Below are 22,507 nucleotides of genomic sequence, written 5' to 3'. Positions count from 1 at the left end.
GTATCAGATTATTATTCACTTTTTCAAGGTCTTTTATCTACTTATTGCATAGTGGAACATATTAGCCTTCTTTCCTAGCATCGTTTTCATACAAAAATTGCTATGTTCTTTGTTAATTGTACTCAGACTTGATGATCACAGTATGGAAGTGAGTAAAGTACTGTGGCTATAGAATTCTCCTTTCACACAACTGTAGTTTTGTTTTAGAACCTTCAGTCATTGTATAAATTCCGTAAGACTAGGAAGAAGGACCACTGTAATCCTTATAGTAATGGTACCAGCAAAATTTTGATTTGTAGTAAATCTGTTATTTTTTAATGTGTGATTATAATTTTCCTCTCTTATTTAATCTTCATCGCCATGTACAAATCATTTTATACATTTTACAAATTAAATAAAGTTTGGGAGAAATTATGTAATTTATAAAATAATGCATATAAGCTATTTAATTCTCACTGTCCATCTCTTGAGATACTGCTGGTAACCCTGAGGTCTATAGAAGCTTCAAGCATCTCTTTTTGGTTTAATACTGAAAAACACAAAGTCATTTTAAGGACATAAGCAGAGCTGTAACTTTGAACAATTCCAGGAAGTGCAGTTCACACGATAGTCTATGTGAGGGTGCTCTCTTGAATTGTGCAGTGCACAGTGTCAATTAGAATGTTTTTGTTTGTGACTAACTAGATTTCTTCTCCAAATTGCATCAATATAAGTAGGATTTATTGCCTGACAGAATAGGAAGGATATGGAAGGAAATGATTGTATTGATTTGATTCAGCATTTCATGGATACCATTAAGATCCTATTTCCTCTCTTCTTAGACTTCCACAGTAGGCCAAATTAATTTCAATATAAGATTCCTACCAAGAACTTCTAGGTCTGTATGCACCTACATAGAAAAATAAGGCTGGTGTCCTCTAGCATATTCATTTTCTAGGATTGTCGTAACACATTGCAACAAACTGGGTAGCTGAAAATCGCAGAAATTCATTCTCTTACAGTTCAGGCAGCCAGAAGGCCAAATCAAGTTGCCAGCAGGCCCATGGTTGCTCTGAAGGTTCTAGGGAAGTATTGTTCCTGTATCTGCCAGCTTTTGCTGTCTCCTGGCATTTCTTAGTTTGTGACAACACAGCTCCAATCTCTGTCAGTATTCACATGGCCTTTGACCTCAGTCTGACTTAAATTTTAGACGGGCTTCTTCCTGCTGCTAGATCCCTGGCTTTCTTCTTACTTTGGCCCTTATAGAATTGATGTGACATAACTACAAAGTCCCTTTGGTCCCTTTTTTTAGCATTTACTTTAGAAAACTTGAAATTGCAAATTGTTTCTCTAACCCTTTGAAATGCACATCTGTTTCACACCTCTTGACAGTTTTATAATCTAGGACTGTTTTTCTCTAGGACCTGGAGCCAGTGCTCTGAAATGTAATAATCAAAGAAGATAGAGCCCCGAACAACCAGAATCTGTGAGAGTTTAGGAACCTAAACTTCAGTGGGTGCCTTGTTCCAAGTTGTAAAACTACCTCCTGTCAAGTAGTTATGAGAAAGTTTACTTTTCCTTTGTTAGCCAACAAAGGCTAGTTAGCCCACACCATCTGAATGGCCATCCCATCTCACCCCACTCAGCTTTTAAAAAGTCTCTTGCCATTTGCTTCAGGGGAATTGAACTCAGACTAAGCTTTGGCCTCTTTCTGCTATTACAATGCCCTTTAATATAATCTTTGACTATTGAATCTTGACTGATATAACCTTTGCTCTGATACTTTGTGCCCTTTGAATGTCTCTTTGTCCTTTCCGCTTCTTATAAGGACATGAGTTATTAGATTTAAGGCCCACCCTAAATCCATTAGGATTCTTCTGGAGATCCTTGACTACTTATTTCTGCAAAGACACTGTTTCCAAATAAGACCACATTCTGAGGTAATAAGAAGACGACAGTAATTTTGGGGTGACACTATTGAACCCTAAATCCATTAGGATTCTTCTGGAGATCCTTGACTACTTATTTCTGCAAAGACACTGTTTCCAAATAAAACCACATTCTGAGGTAATAAGAAGACAGTAATTTTGGGGTGACATTATTGAACTGACTATATGTTGCTGAAAGGCTATTTCTCATGTACCTTTTTTAAAAAAAAAAATAATGTTTATTTTTGAGAGAGAATGAGAGCACAGGGAAGGGGCAGAGAGAGAGGGAGACACAGAATCTGAAGCAGACTCCAGGCTCTGAGCTGCCAGCATAGAGCCCAATGTGGTGCTCAAGGGGCTCGAACTCACAAACCAGGATTTCATGACCTGAGCCCAAGTCAGACGCTTAACCAACTGACCCACTCAAGTGTCCCTATTTCCCATATACCTTTAGCAATCTTCTCCTCTTGCCTCATTATCTGAATTGGGTCACATGCCCATTCTTAACCCAATCCATCTGGCCAAGAGAGTGTTATTGAGCACTTACTAGATCATACCTGAATTACTGAAATCAGTCACCACGGCGTATTGCCTTTGTTGGATTAAAAGAGTTTTTTTTTTCTTAAGAGCCATGTAGTAAATATTTATGCCCTGAAGGCTATTCAGCTATGCCAGTAGTGGGAAATCAACCATGGACAATGATTCAATTTTGGGTGTGGTTGTAGTCCACTAAATTCTTATTCACATAAATAGGCAGTAGGTGGGTTTGGCCAGAGAGCAATAGTTTGCCAATCCTGGATGAAATAATCAGCCTCCTTCTCTGAGATGGCAAGAAGGGACTCTCCCTCATCTTCAAAATATGAAAAATGAAAAATAGAAGACTGTGATACTTGGTAATTCATCCCTGATACATTTAACTTCATTTTCATGGTTTTACATCCAAAGAAGCTATTCAGCCATGTGTGATTTACACAGATACAATTATTTAAGTAAACTTTACTATACTGGTTTTAAGCAATCCTTACTACATCACAGAATAGGAGAGCTTATCTTAAGACTGTGGGGAATATAAAAGGAATTTTTATTCAGTCTGTGACCATGACTTTATCCTTCCTTTCTCTGACAACAGCACAGCAAAACAGCACTCAGTTTCTTCATATAGTGGCTGAAAACTGCAGGCTCAGAAAGCAGGCCAACATAAATTTGAAACCTGGGTCTTTTTATAACTAGTGATCTTACATAATGTATTTTATTATGTGCACCCTGTTTTCCTGATAAATAGAATGGTGATTGTAATAGCACCTATCCTATTGAGTTATTTCAGTGATTGAAGAGTAAATGCATGCTAAACTCAGTACCAGCAAGTTTGGTATACTATTAGCTTTTTTCAAGAAATGCCAGTTACTGTTTTTCTTATTGTTTTATCTTTCCTTAATGAAAATTTGTCAAATCTCCTATGACTTTTTAGGTGTCAGATAGAGGCTTTGAATCAAATCTTATAAACAGATTTGTGTTTTTTCTATCACAAAGCACTGCAGTGTCAAAACATTTTAGTTTAACATTGTAGCTGACAATAAGCTTATCTGAACTATAAGCCTCTCTGTGCTTCAGTCTTTGACAATTTTGGTCAAGGCAGAAATTTTCAATTTTTTCAATTTTATTTTTATTTATTTTTTATTTTAGAGAGAGAGGGTTTGCAAGCAGGAGAGAAGGGCAGAGGGGGAGAGAGGGAGGAAGGGAGGGAGGGAGGGAGAGAGAGAGAGACAGAGAGAGAGAGAGAAAGAATATGAATCTTAAGCAGACTCCATGCTCAACACAAGCCTGACACAGGCCTGTGATCTTACAATGCTGTTCATGGCATGGACAGAAATCAAAGAGTTGGTCATTCAACCAACTGAGCCACCCAGACACCCAGAAATTTTCAAATTTTTATAGTAATTAAGTATTATAATTACTGAAAACCTTAAGTACTTACATTTGATAATAAACTTAGAAAAAGAAACTTATCTTTAAGATAAGTTTGTATATATTTTTCTGAAGTAAATCTATGCTTATGTGTTGGGTGGCTGATTTTTTATTTTAAACCTCAGGTACAGAGAATTAAATTAACTATTCTACTTAGTTCATATTATATAATTGGTCTTTGAAAGATATAGGTGTGTGTGTGTATTGTATATATGGTATAGTTGTATAGGTAAAGATAAATGTATTAATTTCCCTTCCCCCATAGGTGGCCAATTAAATGATTTAAAGTTTTTCCCCATATATTCTTACATAATGGGTATTTTTACTTTGTGTTTATGCAATTTTAATTTACGTAGATAGTGTGGTGGCAGAGATTGCTGATTTGCTCCCAAATTCATCATCTCCTTATTCAATAGTAACAGAATTACATGCTGCATCTCCCAGGATCTCTGCAGTTTGATGTGTACATATGTAATATTAAATGGAAGTGATGCAAAATCACTTCTGGGTCTGAGCCTTTAAAAAAGTTTTTTTTTTTTCATTTATTTATTTTTGAAAGACAGAGCACAAGCAAAGTAGGGGCAGAGAGAGAAGGAGTCACAGAATCTGAAGCAGCCTCCAGGCTCTGAGCAAGCAGTCCACACAGAGCCTGACGCAGGGCTTGAACCCACAAACCAGGAGATCATGACCTGAGCCTAAGTCAGATGCTCAACCAACTGAGCCACCCAGGCACCCCTGGGTCTGAGCCTTTAAATATTAGGTGTTTGCTTTTTTTCACTTCTTGCCATCTGTTGCCCAGATGTGGAAGTACTACAGTTTTAATTAAGCAACTAACAACAATCCTTTAGGGCATTGCTTCTCAAACTATTCTTCCCAGACATATCGATCACCTTAAAAATTGTTGGTAGTTGTGAGTATTGCAAATTTTCAAGCTCAAACCATTGCCACAAGTCAGAAACTTTGAGATAGAGTCAGCAATGTATGTTTTCACAAACTTAAAGGTGATTCTGTTACATACATGTTGCAGATTGAGGACCACAAAGCAATACCATAGGAAGGCTCTGAGTCATTGAATGACTGTTTATAGCAAAGGGCAGCATATCATTGTCTGCAAGGTTTAAGGTAGTTAAATATTTTAGGCTCTTCTTGTTCTTTTCCTCTCCCCTCTTCTTTGCGTCTTCTTCCCCTTCCTCTTGCTTTTTCTCTTACTTCCTCTAATAGTCAGTTTAAATTAAAAAAAAAAAACACATGAGCATGCACACAGGTTGTATAAAAATAGGCTGGTATAGAGTAAAATGGCTAAGGTGACCTTGGGCTGATTACACAAGAGAGAAAAATAAATGTCTATGTTTTTTAAAGTACTATATTTTTAGATCTTTTTGTTACTGCAGACTAAAAATTCATCCACTTTGTATGTGTGTTTAGTCCATTTATATTTATGGCTCTGCTTAGTCCACTGATTCCAACCACAGCAAAGTGTTCCATGCTATGCCCTTTTGCCTGTGTTCTCTCCAGGCATGAATACAGATCAATTCCAACTCTCTAATACCACATAATACACAATCTTCTACATGCTCCCTATAGAACTGTGTAGAAATTTCTTTGGTTAATATATGAATGTTTGGATCATATATTCATTTGACTAGGTTTTGCCGTATTGATCTCCAGACTAATTGTGCTAGTTCACCATCACACCGGAAGTATGGGGATGTTTCATACCTCCCATACCTCCATCTTTAGCATTACCCAGGTTTCTCAGGTATGCCTATCCAAAAAGGCGTAAAGAGATATTTTATTGCTTTACTTTCTAGGTGCCTACAAACCAAAATTAATCAATGTCTTCCATTTATTGAAAAACATTTAAGATGTATTATTTGTAATTCCTACTGTATGTGAAAAATAGGCAATTATCCTTGAAATATATTTTTAAATTATATTTGAATGTGTTTTAAATGCATATGCAGACATGAACTAATAAGTTGAAAGAAAAATAGAGGTACACAAATATATACTGCAATACATAAGCATATGACTGCAAACGAGAAATGGTAATTTTAAGGGAACATATTTGAGAACAAGGTATGCTGTGAGAATGTTGTAGCAAATGTGGATATTGAACTTGACAATATTTACATGCATCATTATTTTATTTATTTCTATTATTGATGGCATAATAGCCCAGTGAAAGAGCATACCATTATTTATATTACCACTCCCTAATTGTCAAATATTTGTTTTAGTTCTAATTTTTGCTAATATAAGGCAGTGTATAGAAGGATGAATCAACCTTATAATTAAACCTGTCTACATAATCATAACTATATTTTTTGGAAAAACTAATGGAAGTAGTTTTATCGGGGCAAATTGTACAAACATTTTTATTTTTTTTTTAATTTTTTTTAACGTTTATTTATTTTTGAGACAGAGAGAGACAGAGCATGAACAGGGGAGGGGCAGAGAGAGAGGGAGACACAGAATCTGAAATGGGCTCCAGGCTCTGAGCTGTCAGCACAGAGCCCGAGGCGGGGCTCGAACCCACGGACCGTGAGATCATGACCTGAGCCGAAGTCCGACGCTTAACCGACTGAGCCACACAGACGCCCCTGTACAAACATTTTTAAATGCTCCGATCCATGCCACAAAATTGTTTTTGAAAGTATTACAACTTCTACTTTCATAAGCATCAAGTTAATATTTTCACTAATACATATATTTTAAATATATATTTTTAAAGTTTATTTTTTAATTAAAAAATTTTAATGTTTATTTTTGGGAGAGAGAGAGACAGAACATGAGTGAGGGAGGAGCAGAGGGAGAGAGAGAGGGGGAGATACAGAATCTGAAACGGGCTCCAGGCTCTGAGCTGTCAGCACAGAACCTAGAGCCAGGTGGGGGTGGGGGCTTGAACTCAGAATGGTGAGATTGTGACCTAGGCTGAAGTCAGAGGTTTAAGCCACTGAGCCACCCAGACGCCCCTATTTATTTATTTTTGAAAGAGACAGAGACAGGGTGAGAGGAGGAGCAGCAGAGAGAGGGTGAAAAAGAGAATCCCAAGCAGGCTCTGCACTGGCAGCACAGAGCCAGATGGGGGGCTGGAACTCACCATGAGATCGTGACCTAAGCTGAAACCAAGAGTTGGAAGCTTAACCAACTGAACCACCCCAGATGCCCCGTTTACTAATACATATATTTTAAAGGGATTAAAAATAAACTAAAAAAGGGGATTTATACTGCTTTTACTTTCACTTAATTTTTACTTTTAAATATTTTTCACATTTCGTACATGCAAAATATAGATAATATATATGGCAACTAAAAATAATACCATTAAGAAAAGTTTCAGTCTTCAATGACTACATTCATACCTTGAAAATTGAACTTATTTTTGAGATCCACTGGGTGTTCCTTGTTTTGCTATCTAAAGGTCTTGAATTTTTACACATCATTTTCTTTCATTTATTTCTATATATATTGTATATATGTGTATATACATTTATTTCCATATGTATTGTATACACGTGTATATACATTAAGACATATATGTATATACATATATATTTCATTATATTTTATAACATATTTTTCATTTTGCTAGTTTTTATATGTATATTAAAGGTTTATGCTATGTTTATTATTTGGGGGACTCAATATTATGTTTTTAATTAATTAATTTAGCTATGTTTATTCATTTTAATTGATGCGTAGTATTCCATTCTGGTGATATTCCATAACTTGTTCATGATTTTGTGAAGCAATGTTTTCCCAGTTTTCTTATGTAGTTGGAACAATATTATATATGTTGCCTGTTGCATAGGAGAAAGGATTTCTCTAGGGTATATACCTAGTAATAAAATCATCTGGTCGTAGTTTAGATGTAGCAAACTTCCTTCTGACAAGTAACTGGTAACTCTTTAAGAGATTGTAAGCATTATTAGTATTTTTTCAGATCCAGTGTTTTCAGATTCTTTTTAAAAAACTTCATCTTATCAGTTGGTTCTGAGAATTACATATTCTCTGTTTATTGATTTATCCATTGGGACATGGCTATTTCCTTATACAGAATTTCCTCACATCATAGGGTTAGTAATCCATAAGACATGCAGTACCTGATATCTGAAGTCTTAGCAGTTACCATCAATAATAGGCATGTGAATCAAATGCACTGGCTCTTCTTTAACTCAGCTAACTTCATTCTACTTCAGAGATAAAAATAAGCAGTGTTAGACTCTTCATTTAAGGTTTTTATTTTATATGCACAGGTGATATACGGATGGATATTGTGTGTGTGTGTGTGTGTGTGTGTGTGTGTGTGTAAGGTGGCTTAGTGGTTAATTTGGGGTCTGTGAAGGTCAGTGCAATGAAGCCTCCTATTTTTATCTACCTTTATGTTGCATTTCAGTGTGGAAAAGACTAAGCAATAGGGAAAAGAAAGGAAGAAAAAAAGAGGAAAATCAAACCCATTAACATTTCAAAAATTTATCCTACTAGATAAATTAAAGTGCTTCAGAATTTTCAGCCACAGAATATCTTGCATCTCTCTAGCAACATAAACCAAATTAAATAGCTATTCCAGCTTCATTTACCCACTATGAATATTTTCAAGGTTAAAAGAACAAACCAGATATATGAAGAATCAGCAAGATCTTGAATGAAGTAACATAAGGGAAGACTAAGGCAATAAGGAGAAAGAAGGAGAGAGAAAGAGTGGAAACAAAGGAGATGTGAGAAGTTAGAGGAAAAGGAAAAAATGTAAACTTTCATCAACAGGAATTAGGATTCCTTTGGGCTTGTGTTTATCTCCCTTCCCAGTCAAGTGTTTCTTTTGGAGAAAATGTTTGCTTTCTTCTTTTGTCCTCTATTCTCTTCACCCCTTTTCCCATTTCTGTAGCCATTATGTAATTTTCATTCACTTACAATTATTCAGCTTTCATCCTCAAATCTATTTTAGAACAACTTGTCTAAAAGAGTATGATTTTATTTTTTTTATTTTTATATTTAAAATAATTTTTTTATGTTTATTTTTGAGAGAGACACAGAGCACAAGTTGGGGAGGGGCAGAGGGAGACACAGAATCTGAAACAGGCTCCAGGCTCCAAGCTGTCAGCACAGAGCCGGACGTGGGGCTTGAACCCACAAATGGTGAGATCATGACCTGAGCCTAAGTCAGACACTTAGCCAACCGAGCCACCCAGGCACCCCTAGAAGAATATGATTTTTAAAGATAACTGCTGTTGCCAAGTGTCTGTCTTCTGTTGTTCTCTTTTTGTTTTGTTTTGTTTTTCATTTCCTATATACAGAAAAAATAGTCTCAGGGTCAATATAAAAATGAATTTGTATTTGTAGTCAAAGTTTTAGACAAGGAAGGAACACTTTAGAAGGAACACTTACTGAGAAAAAAAGTTACTATTGTAACTACATAATTTGACCAAAGCATAATTTTTGATTACATAATTATCACCAATATTAAAACTATTGGTTAAAACTAAACCTTGTATGTTAAAATAGATTTCTCAACTTTGAAAGTTTCTTTAGGATTAAATATAGGATTAATTTTATTTAAAATTAATAAGATGGCTTTTCCGGCTGGAACCATGGAGGGTGCAGAAGAGAAGGAAAAGGAGATTCCTGCTGTGCTAGAAACCCTTAGGAAAAAGCGAAGGAATTTCAGAGTTGAAGATCAAGCATCTGGGAATGAAGTTTGCCTAAAAGATGCTTCGAATGGTAAGGAGGAAGTTCATTTATGAAAAAGCTAAGCATTACCACAAGCATATAGGCAGTTATACAAACCTGAGATTCAAATGGCTGGATGGCAAGAAAAACTGGCAACTTCTATGTTCCTGCAGAACTAAATTGGCTTTTGTCATCAGGGTCAAAGGTATCAATGGTGTCAGCCTAAAGTTTCAAAAGGTGTTGCAGCTTCTTTGCCTTCACCAGATGTTCAATGTCACCTTTGTTAAACTTAACAAGGCTTCTGTTAACATGCTAAGGATTGTGTAACCATACATGGGGGTGAGGAGAGTACCCAAACCTGAAGTTGGTGAATGAATTGATGTACAAGTATGGTTATGGCAAAGTCAATAAGAAATGAATTGTCCTGACAGATAACACATCGATTGTTTGATCTCTTGGTAAATATGGCATCATCTGCATGGAGGATCTGAATCACGAGATCTATATTGTTAGAAAATGTTTCAAAGAAGCAAACAACTTTTTATGGCCCTTCAAATTATCATCTCCAGGAGAGAGAATGAAGAAAAAGACCACCCATTCTGTAGAAGGTGGAAATGCTGGCAACAGGGAAGATCAGTTCAATAAACTTATTATAAAGATGAACCAAGGTGTCTACTATGATTACTTTTTGTAATCTGGTCAGTTAATAAATAACCACTTTCAAATTGAAAAAAAATAAATAAAAAGTAAAATTAATAAGATGGACAAATCATTTATCATAGAAGTGATTATTTTATCCATGCATAACCCCAAAGCACCCTGATTTACTCACTTCATTGTAAGGGTTCATTGTTTTTGAGATATAAGCATAAGTAAAACATGAGCAGTGTTGGAAATAAACACTGGAATTTTATTGAACATGAATTGCAAGTATTAATTAATGCAAAATACAATGTGCCTTACCTCAAATCCCGGAGTGATGTCTATCCATTCCACCTTAACAATGTCACACAGTGGCACCGTAAAATATTTTCAAGTTTAGAATGATACATTGTAGCCATTAATTCTCATATAAAAACCACATTAAATAAGTCACTCTTCTCATTTTCAGCATGTCACAGGTTTATACAATATTAAATTGCTTGATCATTGAGGGTCAGTATCAGTTCAGTAGTAGAATATGAATAGAAGCCAATGAACACTATTTTGTCTATTGCTTGAATAATTTACTAATGTTGATGTGCCTGTAATAAATATAGTAAGTAGTAACAGTTTATGATCTCTGAGCAATAAGTTATAGAATGATAATTATCTGATTATCTTATGCTCTGGAAATACTATAATCAATAACCTGACTTCCAAAGGGAAAATAAACTGGAAAATAAAAGTTCCTTCTTTCAATGCTATCAAAGAATAATTTAAGAGGAGAAACTGATGCAGGCAGGCTGAGTCCAAAAACCCAGAAGTTTTCGTAGGACCAGCCAAGAGGGTCCTTGGCTTCATGCAGGATAGAAACCAAACTCAAGTCAGAGAAAGTGAAAACAGAGTTTACTTAACAGCGTGAGTGACAGAAAATAGCTGATAGAGTATCTTTGAAGCTTGGAAAGGAAAGAATGAGTCTCATCAGTGCTTGGGGCTGAGGGGTTTTATTGGAAAAGGATCTAGGATACATTTTTTTAGGAATCCATGGTAGGGTTTAATCAGAAGTGTCAGGTGAATAAGAGGCATTAGTCCGAAAATTACCAAAGGTAGGGGTATTGATGCCAGCATCAGCAGAAGTTTATTTGAAGCTAATATTCTGAAACATCTTTGGGATGTGGCTCTTCTTAAGTGTCATCAGGTGTTTTGAGCCTACGACAAAACTCAGAGAATGATTAGCTTTCTTGTTTCTCCCTTGAAATGGGGATACAGCTTTTTTGGCTTATTCAGAGGCAAAATATGGAACATGAGCAAATGGGGCGTAGCAGAAAAACAGTAGAGACGGAGCCTTTCTAAAATGGAATCCCTTCAGCTTTCCCACTTCAAAAGGAAAATTTGAATATTAGCTTACTTTAATCTCATGAAATATTTGTTTTCATTTGTGGAAGGATAGAAAAATCCCTTCTTGTAATGATTTGCTATTTCACAACCTTTGCATTGATTACGCTTGAAAAAGAACACAAGATCACGATTAATGTTAAATGGACTCTGTTATGTGGCAGGCGCTTTCCATATGCCATCATAGTCAGTGCTCACCACAACCCCTTTAGGTAAGAACCGATAAATGGATTTTCCAGTAATGAAACAGAAGTCCGTAAGGATTACCTTATTTTTTTAATGTTTGTTTATTTTTGAGAGAGTGTGCAAGCAGGGGAAGGGCAGAGAGAGAGGGAGACTGAGGATCCGAAGGAGGCTCTGCACTGACAGCAGGGAGTGAGATATGGGGATTGAACTCTTGAACCATGAGATCATGACCTGAGCTGGATGCTCAACCATCTGAACCACCTCGATGCCCCAGGATTACGTTATTTCAATGAATCTAAAACTAACTTCATTCATTAGAAGATACATATCATCTTATTTTCACAAGAAACAGAAATGCTGCCAAGTATAATTGTAAATTTGCCAGTAAACTGATATTGATTTAATAATATTAACATGGTAGGATGAGTGGGTGAGTAAAGTGCCTCCTAGAATGATACCATATGCTGAGACAACTGTCTAAACCATGTAAGTTGGCCAGCTGAAGCCTATTCCCAGGCTTCTCTGGTTCCCAAGACCCTGATTCTTTCATTAAACTTTACAGCCTCAGCTATCTTCCACAAAACAGAATGCATTTGGCATTTTCCTTTATGAGAACTTGTCTTTTCCTTGGTGGCACCACCTAGTCTTTGTAACCTTCATATGGAGGGAATCAAAGTGCATGACAGTATATTAATCAGAAAAATGGATTGCAGTTGCCTCATCCTGTCAATCACTTGATAAGGGAAAACAAATAGCGAAGATTAAATCACAGACTGCTCAAATGCCTCATACTTAGGATAAATACATTTCAGCTTTCAGGAAAGTCCATTATGCACTATTTGGCTTTGATTAGCAGGGGGCATTTCATAAAGCATGAAAGACAGCTACAGCTAGTGGAAGAAAGAAGAAATGTGTGAGCATTTTCTCACTCTTTAAACAACTGATTCACCCCAGTCCAAAGGAAAAAAAAAATCCAGCAAAGGCTCTGACAATTACGAATGTCTTTGGCAAAAAAGATGAATTTATCTGCCTGTAAAGGAGATGTCGCTTGAAAAGCGAACGTCTGCGGCAAACAGAACACCAGCAGAGCATGACTATAAAGAACAATCCATATTTGCTCTTATACAGGAGAGACCCACAATTGCAACTTGATTGTAATTCTCACCTGGGAAATCTGAAATCACCACCTGTTTTCTTTGGATGCTTGTGTGACACACTCCAGTTGCTTTCTACAGAATTTAGAACATTGATTTACTCCAGTGGATACACTTGGAGCTTTACTCAATTCATTTCCATTAAGCATCCGATGCACTAGTTAGATTTATTAGAGCTAAGCAGATCGTTGGTTTTATATTCACATTTAGGTTTCTAAGTATACATATTACATATACTCCATGACATGTTTTCATACAACTGTCATTCTTGTTTGTACTTCATTAAAAAGGGCAACATACTAATCATAAGAACAGTTAGCTATGATGCATTCCCTTTTGTCTTAAGAATTTTGGAGAAAACAGAACAAGTGAAATAAAACCACAACAACCACCATAAACTCGAATTCACTTCTTACAAGCCTCTCTACCTTCAATTCCAAACACGTCACTGTGGCCTTATTTTTTTGTTATGTTCAGCCATCTAAATATTATATGCAAGAATTAAAACAATGTCAGTAGGCAAAACATAAAATATGAGACTTAAGGTAATCTATAGTGGTTATTGTAAAATAATCTGTTATTTTTAGCATCTCATCTCTACTTAAGTCTGGCACTTAACCTGGTACGATAAACTATAACATGAGCGGTATTGTAGTGTCAGTAAAGATAGATCCATGAAACTAGGCATATTATTATCTGAGCAAAACGAGTTAGCAAAGATACATGTATATATAAAGATATCTATCTTGAGAACTTACACAATACAAACAAAATATGTCAGAACTCAGATGCTTTGTAAGGGTCTCAAACAACATGCAGCATTTATAATTATATAAAACAGACTGTACCCTCTCTAAATTTAAGAAAAATATTTTAAGGATAATAATTTACATTATCAAATGTGAATTTAAAAACCAATTTTAATGTGATTCTCCAATTATGTGTTTGTATAATGGACACAAAAGGCAGCAATATGCTAAAAGTATGAATGTTCAACAAATATAAAATTACGTCAAAGTTTTATCCTGAGCTTGATGCAATCACGTATATCTAACCATTTAACCTACTAGTGAATAATGATTGATTGTGGCTAAGCAAGGTCTTTGTCAGCTCATTCTATTGGGGAATTTTAAGGATAGTCTGATTATCGCGCAAAGACCTAAAAAAAATCAGTGTTGGGTTTTGCTAAGTGATAGTGCCATCTACTGGTTTCGTTTGTCACAATGGTATGATGGCTATGGGCTGGACCTGTTGGGTTTTACAGACCCACCTGACAGGTGTAACCTCATGAAGATATTCCTGAATGAGGATTCTGTCGTTTAAGCTAAGGACTAAAAAAAGAATTGACACTAGTTATAAACTAATGGAAACTTCACACTCTAAGCACTTTTATTCATTATAAATATTTGGAATATAGAAGAGATGCTTTAACTAGGCAAAATCATTTTAGTGATTTAACTAATACTATATATGTCAAAGGTTCAAATGTTTAGTTAATCAACGCTCTGCATGTATGGTACACCGAATGCACTGTGTGCTCAAGAATGTTGGCAGATTCAACAAAATTCAGGGCATTTAAAAGATAGACAATAGGAAAGATAGAAAAAGATTCCTGGCTGGAAGCTTGTAGGTTGAACAAATATAATACATAGACAACCAGTTAACTAACAAAGCAGTTGGCTCAGGACAGTTCAGATACATATTTTGAGATGAATAAAGGTATGGCTGTTGAGTAGCGGAGAATTTGAAGGAGATATCAAGTTTGAAAAAGAAGATACAAGAAAAATTTAGGGGAACAACAGCTTGAGTAGGGGTAAGAAAAAGGGAAAGTCCAGCATGAGATTTTCTGTTTTGGCTTTTGTACAGGAAGGACAAATATATCCTTCATTCTGAGAAATACATTCTTAACAGTTCTAAAACTATTGGAAACTAATGTGCATACTGAGCATAGGAAAATTTGTGCTCATTCTTAACACAGTAAATTGTCTGATTTAGTCCATGGTAGTGTCAAAGAGCAGCTCCCATTGACCCCACTCTGCTAAAGTACCCCCAAATAAAACACACTCTATTAATAAAAGTGGAAGATAGATTGTTAGCTGTGCAATCACAGAGTTCTGGCTACTTTATGAAACTCTGTTACCTTATCCTCCTTATTAACTTAGATGCTTTGGGATATGAATTATAGTAGAATATCTATTAAAAGTAAAGTAGGTTATTATCCCCTATAATATACACAAATCTATCTCAAGGTTTTAAAATATTTTTGAGCTGGACACTAATTTTCCTATGAAGTTCCCAGGAGGCCCATAAGGAGAGTGATTAGCAGGTGGCGTTAATGTACCCGCCCCCACTCCCATGCAATCAGAGTGGAACTGCTTTGATCTGGTAAGTTTGTGTGTGTGTATGTTTGTGTGTGCGTGTGTGTGTGTGTGTGTAACTTAATTATACATACATATTTTCTTTGGGCAAGTGTTCTACTAAAAATAAATTTTAGAAGCTTATCAATTTAAACTTATCAATGTGAAAAACAGGATTTGAATGCAAAGAGGTAAAAATATTGGGAGAACAGCTTGGATAGAAGTAAGAAAAGGAAGGTAGAGGATAAACATGCTATTTTCTGTTTTTGCTTTTGCACAGAAATGCATTAAACTCTTCCGTGCCTCAATTTATGTTGACTTAGGTGTGGATTTTGCTTAGGATCCTTCCTTGACCAGGGGGCGGTGATCTGTATACTGGTGACCTCTATCAATCACTGTTCTTCCACTTGTATAGCATGCTATTGCATACTGCCTTCTAATTACAAATTGTGTGTGCATCAGAAAATTTTGTATCTCTAAGCAAAATAATAATTTTTGGTTAAACAGGATTCAGGTCTTCATTTGAATTACTCATAACATCAAACATAATGTGATGCTAAAGTTTATGGTAAGTATAAATAACACCCACAATTCCTCTGTTTCTTTCCCTCTCTCAAACACTCACATGCACACAGACATGCATACATACACGTGTTAATTCATTAATGTCATAGAAACATGGACAAATATATTAACAGACTTTATCCAGAATAGGAAGTGTAACAGGATATAAGATCTATGAAGAGATGATTGTACATATAAGAAATCAGAGTATTTCAAATCACACCTTTAAAATATTCTGTAATTGTTAGAGTAACAAGAATTAGGTAAGTTATGAGAAGGATATGAATTAACAGGATCCACATGCTCAATGGAAGGAGTGAACACTAGTAAATCCAATTTGCAGAATTATTTGGCAGTTGTTAACAGAATTGAATATGACTTATGCAGACCTTATGTCATGCAGTTCTTTTCCTTAGCGCGAACACCAAAGCAATGATCAACATGCCCTTTGGGGGACATATACAAGGATGGTCATTGCTTACTTGTTTTGTTGGTAGAGAGTTGAAAGAACCTGAATATCCCTAAGAGAGTGGGAATGTAGAAAGGGTGGATGGATACCACAGAATACCATGCAGGAGGTGCACATGGAAATGCTGCTGGATCTAAATGTAATTGAAATAGAATGTAATCGGGATGCCTGGCTGGCTCAGCTAGAAAAGCATGCGACTCTTGACCTCAGACTTGTAATTTCGCACGGAGCCCCCACCTGGGGTGTGTACAGATCTCTTAAATAAATAAAACTTAAGAAGAAAGACAATGTTGGGGTGCCTGGGTGGCTCAGTTGGTTGAGTGTCCGTCTTTGGCTCAGGTCATGATCTCATGGTCTGTGAGTTTGAGCCCCGTGTCGGGCTCTGTGCTGACAGCTCAGAGCCTGGAGCCTGCTTCAGATTCTATGTCTCTCTCTCTCTCTCTCTCTCTCTGCCCCTCCCCCTCATGCTCTGTCTCTCTCTGTCAAAAAATAAATAAACATTAAAATTTTTTTTAAAAAGGAAGAAGAAAGACAATGTAATCTATAAAAATAACAACATGCATGCAAGCTTAAAAGTTTTGCATGCATGCAAAAAAATAATATTTTCTCTATAAATGTATACAAATGAAAATATTTTCACTAAGCAGTGAAGAATGAGGATGGAAGGAATAAACATACGAATAACTTAATAAAAGAGACTTGAACTGATGGCAACAATGTGCATCGGTGAGGAGTGTGGTCATCTCATTCTTATGCACCTGATACCTAACTAAGAAAAGAAGAAAGATTAAACCTGTAGCCTTCCGTAGGATGCACAAAATAGAACATGACCAATTTTGAACTTGAAACCAACCTCAGGCTGTTTGCTGTTGTTTTTTCTCCCATTAGAATGGGAAATATCTGGGTCTCTAATTTCCTGATGACTTTCCATAAGAAACAACCTTTTCCATCCATACCTAAAGACAGGTCTTTTCCAATGCCAAATTCCTTTTCAGTTCAATTCTATACCTGCTGTTTCATTTCATATTCTAGGAAAAAACTGTTTGAAAAAAAGTTCTCTTAAACTGGGAAAAAAATCACAAAACAGCTGTGATCCAGGTTGAGGAGCATCACATTCAGGAACTCAGTGTCAGCCTTCTTTTTTCTACAGTATTCCATCTATCCCAAGCATAAAGAATATATTTTACCTGATTAGCTATCATTTTAGTGATTTTACCCAGAATAAAAAAGGGTTAAGCAGAAGAGGATTCCAACTTCTGTTGTATTCAGACCATGGGCAGACATTTCTTGTGTATACAAACAACAACAACAACAAAATAAACAGGAAATCAGAAACAGGGTGTTTCTGTTTCTGTCTCTGTTACTGGCAAACTACACACTGTGGATGTAAAAGGCCAGGTCTTCACTTTTACTTTCTCCTCATTAAAAGTGAGGCTAATGACATAATAAACATAGCTCTAATTCAGTAAAGGAGACTAAGTCAAATATAAAACAAAGAAAAAATATTATGATATTAAGCTAAACAGTTATTAACCCAACCTGACTGTTTCATATGAGCAGAATTTCAGGATAGGTAAATTATAAGATGGTCTTTCCAAATTATAGATATAGCCCTGTTCCAAAATAAGTTAATTAACTAGTCTGAACCGTTCTTAATATTGGGGTATTATTGATGCTAACCAAAAGAAAAGCTAACTGACAAGTCAGATTTTCTACATTTTATATTTTAGAATAAATTGCTACTCAGTTTATCTAATGAAAAATAATAAACATATTTAGAGTATAATTTTATTTTTGTAGGAGCTGTTTTCAAGGTTTGACATTATTTATCTTTTCTGTTGGCTATACGAAGACCAGACTGTGATTACACTAATGGTCAGGAATAAAAATAATGCTTCATTTCCACTGACCTGAGGAGCATTCACATCAAGTAAATTTTCATAAATATTCCCCTCTTTAATAAAAGCGTGTGCCATGATGGGGAAAAAACAGACAAAGAACAGAGCAATAATTATCGTTAAAACATTTGGTGGAAAATATCATGTTGATGTTCTGCTGAGGGTAAGGTACCATGGCAATGCATACAAACTAATATCAACTCATATTTTTAATGTGTTTAGCATATAATAACTCACTGCAGTTTCACAACAACAATAGCAAAGAGGAAGGAGATCTTTTTTATTTCTATTTTATAGGTATGGAAACTGGTTCTGATAAATTGGTGATTCAGTGTTCTAGATAGTAAAGTCCTGAAAGTAAACTCAGTTATATTTCTTCGGACTCCCGAGATTAACCATGCTGTACATAGTCTTATGTTTAAACTAGCCATCCTGAAGTGAGAATTCATGAAAAAGATCAAGAAGACTCAGGTTGCATAGGTAAAAACAGTAATTTGATAAAGTACATGCAATACCACACAATCGAAATTGGACTTGATTATGAGGATGCAGGGGATCATTGTAGAATTTAAAGCAGAGAAAAGATATGTGAAAGGCAGGTCTAGGAAGATTAATCTAGCAGAACTAGATCAAGTAGATTGAAATGGAAAGGTCTTCGGGAGAACAAGAAAATCATGTGATCATCCTGGTGTGAGATAAGAGTTTACCTCATGGCAGAGGCAAACTAATTAAGGAGAAAAGAAACAAAATTCATATATATTTTAATTAATAATGTTACAGAATAAGGGAATTAATGTAACTAGGTTAAGAAAATGAGGTGGGGATAAAATTATATCTGAAAATATGTTCAATTCTTTTTGTTGCTAAGGCAATATTCTACAAATAATGCTTTAGTTATGTTTAAAATGATTCATTATTTAACTTTTTGTCCAAAGAAAAAGATTTTAATGGATTGATACCATGGTCCCCATCTAAAAAGAATCAAAGAGGTGAGCAGATGAGAGGATTATAAATAGAATTTCATTAAAATGTTACAAACAGAACAACAAAGGAGACCTTTAGCAAATGGGACATGCTAATGGTTAGTAAGCTGTTGATTTGGTAAACAAGTTTTAAAAAAGCGAAAACAAAGTTGTTTAATGAATAAATGTACAGTTTAGCATTTGGAGAAGGTTACTTTTCATTGGGTGAGTCTATGAGTGAATTTTATTGATGTTGATTTTTGGTTGTGTGTGTGTGTGTGTGTGTGTGTGTGTGTGTGTGTGTATGTGTGTGTGTTTTCATAAAACACATATACAGATTTCCCATTTTAACCTTTTTAAAGTGTGCGATTCAGTTGTGCAATGGTCACTGTCATCCAATCCCAGAAACTTTTCATCACCCCAAAGGTAACTATACCCATTAAGCTGTCACCCTTCATTCTCCCCAGCCCCCTATCCCAGGCAAATATTAATCTGCTTTCTATCTCTTTGGATTTGCCTGCTCTGAATGTTTTGTATAAAATAAATCATACAATAAGTATGTGGCCTTTTGTGTCTGGTATCTTTTAAGACATTTTCAATAAATGTTGTAACGTGTTAATCTGTACTCTTTTTACTGCTGAATAATATTCTACTGTATGGATATACAGCCTTTTCTTTATCCATTTATCAGCTGTTTAGACATTCAGATAGTTTCCATTGTTTAAATATTGTGAATAGTGCTGCTAGGAACATTTGTTTACATGTTTTTTAAAGTACTTTTCAATCCTTTTGTTCTTTTTGAGTAAATTTTTGAATATGATGTGGACAGAGTGCAGTTGTCCCAGCATCACTTGTTAAAGAAACGATTCATTTCCTACTGAAAGGTCATGGCACCCTTTTGAGAATAAATTGACCTTAGATGTATAGATTTATTATGGGACTTTCAATTCTATTCCCTTGATCTGTATGTCTATCCTTATTGTTACAGTCCTTACTGTTTTGATGACTGCAGCTTTGGGGTAAATTTTGAAATCAGGAAATGAGAGTCTTCCACCTTTATTCTTTTTTATCAAGATTGTTTTGACAGTTTAATGTCTCTCATATCCCGTGTGAATTTGAGAAGAAGCTTTTCCTTTTCTGCAAAATAGCCATTAGGATTTTGATAGAGATTGCATTCAATATGTAAATCGCTTTTGGGGAATGTTCTCATTTGCACAATATTAAGTCTTCCGGTACATTAACACAAGGTACCTTCCTGTTTATGTGGTATTATTTCATTAGTGTCACCAGTTTTTCTAGTTCTAAGCGTACAAATCTGGCAGTTTCTTATATTAATCCTAACTATCTATTCTTTTTGATTCAATTGTAAATGGAATTATCTTCCTGGTTTTCTTTTCATATTGCTCGTTGCTACCGTATAGAAATAGAAATGTTGGTGTTAATCTTGTGTCTTGCAACTTTGTTGGACTTGTTTATCAGCTCCAGTAATTCTTAATTCCTTAGAATTTTCTATATACAAGATCATGTGATCTGTAAATATAAATTTACTTTCTCATTTCCAATTTCAATGCCATTTATTTTTTGTTCTTTGTTAACTTCTTTGACCAGAGCTATCAGTGCAAGTGGACATCCTTATCTTCTACCTTGTCTTAGGGGAAAAAAAGCTTTCATTGCTTCACTGTTTAGTGAAGTGTTAGCTGTGGGGTGTTCACTGATTTGTCTGATTTGTTCACTGCTAATGTTCATTATCATGTTGGAGAAATTCCCATTTATTCCTAATTTGTTGAGAATTTTTATCATGGGTGGTGTTGGATTTTCAATTATTTATTCTGCAATAAATATTTATTATTGACAAATATTTATTTTAGTTGAGATGATCATGTACATTTTTTCCCTTCACTCTATAAATGTGTTGTATTACATTGATTGATTTTCCTATGCTAAGCCTCCTTTGCACTCCTAGGATAAAAAAAAAAAGCTTGTTTATGGTACATTATCTTTTAAATGTTCTGCTGAATTTAGTTTACTAATGCTTTGTTGAGGATTTTTGGGTTTCGACTTATCCAAATTCGTAAGGGATATTGGTCTGCAGTTTTATTTTATTGTATTTTTGTCTGGCTTTAGTATCAGGGTAATGCTGAACTCAGAATGAATGTGGAAGTATTTGCTCCTCTTCTAGTTTTTGGACCAGAGGAGGGTTGGCATTAATTCTTCTTTGTTTGGTGAAACTTACCAATGACGGCAGATAGTCTTGGACATTTTATTTGTTATGAAGACAGAAGCAGAAGGTCTGAATATTTAGCTTTGATTATGGAGGTAGAAGGCTATGAGCCAAGGAATTTATCAGACCTTAGAAGATGGGAAAGCCAAGGAAGCAAATTCATCCCTGTGGTATCCAGAAGGAATGTAACCCTGCTGATCAATTTTAGACTTCTGATTTCCAGGATTATAAGAGAATAAAGTTTGTGTAGTTTCGAGCCACAACATCTGTGGTAGATTGTTACAGCATCAATAGAAAACTGGTAAAGCAGATATTCTACTTCAAAATAAGTAAACACCCTATAATTGAGCCAATAACTTCTAGTACCTTTTCGTTGGGAGCTCGGTACTAATTACACACCTATCAGCTATGAGCTACGAAATTGCTTCCCTCCTTCAATCTCATTTTATGTCTCTTTTGAGTGTTTATATCCCCATAATTGTTCCCTGTTCTACTGTTACAAGTATCTATGCAACATAGTAACCGATAACTATATATACAGGCCATATCTTGTTCTCTGAGAGGCTGTATCTATAGCAAGTTATTTGGGGAGTATTATGATGACAGACTTTAATATGAACTTTAATCTGAGCTTTAATCTGAACCTCAGTACTTGTTTTCTGACTTTGGCAAGTTTACTCAATCTCTTCATGCCTCAGTTTTATAACTAGCCAAATGAGAATAAAAATAGTACTTGCCATAAAGGATTGTTCTTAGGATTATATGAGATAAATATGTAGATATTGACACATATAATCTATTTAAGGAATGCTGTCTTATTTTCTGTTTGTATGAAGACAAAATTGAAATTATTATAAATTCATTCATTTTTGCATTAGGAAATTTAGTTTATAAACAGGAAACACTTCAGTAGATTGTAAGAATATGAAGGTAGGGAGTATTGTCTGACTTGTTTTCACTGATATATCCTTTAAAAATATTTTTTACATTTATTAATTTTTGAGAGACAGAAAGAGATAGAGTACAAGTGGGGGAGGGGCAGAGAAAGAGGGAGACACAGAGTCCGAAGCAGGCTCCAGGCTCTGAGCTGTCAGCACAGAGCCCCACAAAGGGCTCA

At 35.4% G+C, this 22,507-nt stretch overlaps 1 pseudogene; it reads left to right on the top strand.

Annotated features, from left to right (window-relative positions):
* The first annotated feature begins 9,463 nt into the window (after window positions 1-9,463).
* LOC102961484 lies at window positions 9,464-10,236 on the top strand (annotated as a pseudogene).
* The last annotated feature ends 12,271 nt before the right edge of the window (window positions 10,237-22,507 follow it).

The sequence above is a fragment of the Panthera tigris genome, chromosome A1 (genome assembly GCF_018350195.1).
Source record: "Panthera tigris isolate Pti1 chromosome A1, P.tigris_Pti1_mat1.1, whole genome shotgun sequence".
NCBI lineage: Eukaryota > Metazoa > Chordata > Mammalia > Carnivora > Felidae > Panthera > Panthera tigris.
The sequence above is the reverse complement of the archived record's forward strand: the minus strand, read 5'-3'. Positions and strand labels throughout refer to the sequence as shown.